Consider the following 4169-nt stretch of genomic DNA (forward strand, 5'->3'; position numbering starts at 1 on the left):
CTTGAGAGATCCTGTACACAGCTGCTGGATTTTATTTATCTTTTGTGGTGGTGAGGGTTGGACCCTCCTGCATGGTAAGTGCTGACCACTGACCCCCCTCAAAGAGGGATTCTAGATGGGTACTCCACCCTTGACCATGCCTCCTGGCCCCTCCCGGGGGGTGGGGTGGGTGCTGTACTGCTAATCCATCATCCGTTCTCTTTTTAATCTAATTTTTATGCTGAGACAGTGTCTTACTAACTTTCCCAGGCTATCCTTGAACTTTTCATCCTCTTGTGTTCCCCCCTGAGTAGCTGGGATGGCAGGCGTGAGCCACAAGACCTGGCTAGAAAATGGCTATTCTTAGAGGTCTTTTATGTGGAGAGACAGTGTTCCTCATTGTTGCATTGTTGCAAGGATAAGCCCAATTACTGGTGGTGTGGACAATAACACCAAGGGCACTATTCCATGACACATGCAAGGGGTTCTCACTTCTTTGGAATTATTAAAGTGTTATGTTGTTCATATCATCCCATCTGTGAACTTGGATGACACAGGGAAAGGAATCAAATGTGCCTCTCTGGTCACAGGGGGCTTTTGTGATCTCTGCTCACTCTCTGTGGGTCATATTTTGGGTTTAATGTGGGTCCACTGCCAGTTGAGCTTATATATAGTTCTTGGAGAACCAGAGGAGAGGTCAGGGAAATGGCACAGTTCGTAAAGGCCTCTCTGCACTGCACAAGACTGGAACTTAAACAGAATCTGGGTGCAGTGTGAATCTGTAGCCCCTGAGCTGGGGCAGTGCAGCCAGGAGGACCTCTAGAGTTCAGTGGTCCCTAGCTAGCAAAGGCCAGCCAGTTTGCCCCTCAAGAAGTAAGGGACAAAGCTGGCCAGAGCCCAGCGCTTGGGAGGTACAGGCAGGTGGGTCTCTGTTGTTTTGAAGCCAGTCTGGTTGACAAGAGTGAGTTCCAGCCCAGCCTGGGCTGCATACTGAGACCCTATGTCAAAAAACAAACAAAACAGAAAACAAAGAAAGTAAGGTAGAGAGTGAAAGGAAGGAAAGAAGAAGCCACATGAGCCTCAGACCTCTGACTCTATCTTCACAGGTGAGCACACCTGCACGCTCATGTGCACACACCACAGGCATACCCAACATCCGCGCGCGCGCACACACACACACACACACACACACACACACACACACACACACACACTGGGGGTGTTTTTACTGGGGGTGTGTGGATGAGCTGGAGCCTAGCTCCTCATTCAAGCTAGGAAACTTTCTCTAGTAAGTTCTGTCCCCAGCAAAGAGACTATGTTCTGAAAAATGTGTGTTAACAATCATTCTTTTATTATTTTTTCAAGCTGGGACTTGTGTAGCCCAGGCTGACCTCTAGCTTGCTACATAGTTGAGGGTGACCCTGTACTCCTAACCATCCAGCCTCCCACCTCTAGAGCCCCACCAGGCAGGATTAACTGGGGCACGGATTGGAGTCCAGGGCTTCCTGTGTGCAAGGCCACATAGAGCAAAAGCCTTTTAAACACCATTTCATACAGAGACTGCTGATGTGAGGCTGAGATCTACTGAACCTTCTCAGCCAGGGTGGGAGGAGGGTGGTCTGTAGAGAGCAACCAGACAGAAACAGACAGGCAGGCTCCCACATTTCCAGCATTCATGTAAGCCACAGGGACATTGGACCATGCTGTCATTCCAGAGTGGGGAAGGATGCTGGGAGGCCTCTGTACCCTCAGGCTTGCCTCCTGCCCCACAAACCCACAGGCAGAGCTGTGCCTTTCTTAAGTGTCAGAGTTCAGGGAGCCACATAGCTGCCAGGGTAGACTACTGCAGAGAGCCCTGGGCCTGAGGAGGCTGGGGCAGTCTCCTCTGACTGAAGCAGGACTGGAGACATGTTGCCTGTGCCCTGGACAACTCATAGCCTGACCCTAACTGCCCTTGGGGTCAGAGATGAGGTAGCATAGAGTCAATGACACAGACTCCAGGAGCAGGTGAGAAATGTCTCAGCAAACTCTCAGGACACACCACTGCAAGCTCCTTCAATGCCCTCCACCTCCTCCCCCGTGGGTCCCAAGAAAGCATCTCTTCTAAACAGCAGTTCCTGATTGACTGGCATCGTCTGCACCAGCAATCCTTGGTCTCTCAGGCAGTCCTCAATTAGGTCCTCCTGCAGGAGAGGCTTTTGTGGCTGTGTGGTCCTTGGTGTTTACTTAGAGGCTGCCCCACTGTTCCTGCTACTGAGATAGAGCATTGAGTCCCAGTAGGATTGTTCCCACAGAATCATAGGACAGGGCTGGAAAGATGGCTCAGTGGGTAAAGCATTTGCTTGTGTACCTGTAAGGACCTGAGTTCAATTCCCAGAAGTGACAGACTAAAGCCAGGTATGGTGGTACATGCTTGCAATTCCTTCCCTAGGGTCTGCTCCTTCAGGGACCCCCAAGGCCAGCCTATTAGAATCTAGATTCAATGAGAGGCTCTATCTCCAAAGTCAAACTGGGTCAAGGACAGAATGTTAGAAGTGTGTGTGTGTGTGTGTGTGTGTGTGTGTGTGTCTCATGGTTCAGCAGGTAAAGGTGCTAACAGATATTCCTAATGACCTGACATAGTCACTTTGGACCTTCATGGTAGAAGAGATAGCTAACTTCAGTAAGTTGTCTCTGTGTCCTCTGACCTCCTCATGTGTGCAGTGGCATTAAAGTATGCAAGAACACATAAATACTTTTTGTTTTATAAAAAAGATGGCTCATATAAAAAGAGTCTGAGGCAGGAGGATTGCTGAGAGCTTGGAGACAGCCAGAGTTACAGAATGAGACCTTGTTTTAGCAAAAACAAATAAAATAATACAACAAAATAATAAACTGAAACAACTAAAAGACTTTATGAGATTTGCTTTGATAAATTTTGGACTTGCTGGTTCCCATGGTCTCGTGTGTCATGTTCTTGTATGTGTTGAGACAGGCTTTCAAGCAGCCAAGGCTGGCCTTAGCTTTTTCATGGTCAAATGATGTTTCCCTGGGCACATGGCTCATTTTCCAACCTCTGGACTGTTTTCAGGTCTCACCTGTGAATGAATGTTGTAATTGTTTCTCACAGTGCCTCCCTAAACATGCCCATTTCTCCTAAGGTAGGAAGTTGTTTTTTTTTTTTTTCCCCCGAGACAGGGTTTTTCCTGGCTGTCCTGGAACTCACTCTGTAGACCAGGTTGGCCTTGAATTCAGAAATCCACCTGCCTCTGCCTCCCAAGTGTTGGGATTAAAGGCTTGCACCACCACTGCCCGGTTGGAAGTTGTGGTTTTTGATGTAAGGTCTTTTTGTAGCCCAGGCTGGCCTCAAGCTTGAAGCATTCCTCTCAGCCGAAGCCAGCCTCTCAGCTGAAGTCATTGGCTTAATACTGGCACAAGTTTAATTTTCCAGGAATACATTTTTCTATAGATTAAAATTATGAATTTTTTCCTTTATTTTTGTTTTTATAAATTGAAATTTATTTTTAAGGTTGGTTAAATTTGTTTTTTCTTACTTAATTAAAATATTTACTTATTAAATGAGAATTTTGTAGATGAATATAAAATATTTTGATAAAACCCATCTCCTAACTAGGCATACTGGCACATGCTTTTAATCACAGTGTTTGGGAGGCAGAGGCAGGTAGATCTCTGTGAATCTACAGAGTGAGTTCCAGGGCAGCCAGGGATACACAGAGAAACCCTGTCTCAAAAAAAAAATCTCCTAATAAATGGTGGTGTTCTTTTTAAGAAGCCATTTAATCAAATAAAAAACAGAAGCTGGGTGACATCAGAGACTGCTTAGTGGTTAGGATCGATGGTAACTCTTGTCAAAGATGCAGGTTCTGTTCCCAGCACCCACACGTTGGCTTGTAGTAGCCTATAACTCCAGTTTGCAAGGATCCTTTCCCTTCCCTGACCCTCATGAGTACTGCATGCACACATGCACATACCTGCACACAGACAAACATATACACTCATAAAACTAATATGCACTGCTGGATAGTGGTGGTGCACACCTTTAATCCCAGCACTTGGGAAGCACAGGCAGGCAATCTCTGTTGAGGCCAGCTTGTTCTACAGAGCAAGTTCCAGGACAGCCAGGGCTACACAGAGACATCATGTATAAAAACAATATATATATATATATATATATATATATATATATATAT

This window comes from Mastomys coucha, unplaced genomic scaffold, assembly GCF_008632895.1.
Source record: "Mastomys coucha isolate ucsf_1 unplaced genomic scaffold, UCSF_Mcou_1 pScaffold3, whole genome shotgun sequence".
Taxonomy (NCBI): Eukaryota; Metazoa; Chordata; class Mammalia; order Rodentia; family Muridae; genus Mastomys; species Mastomys coucha.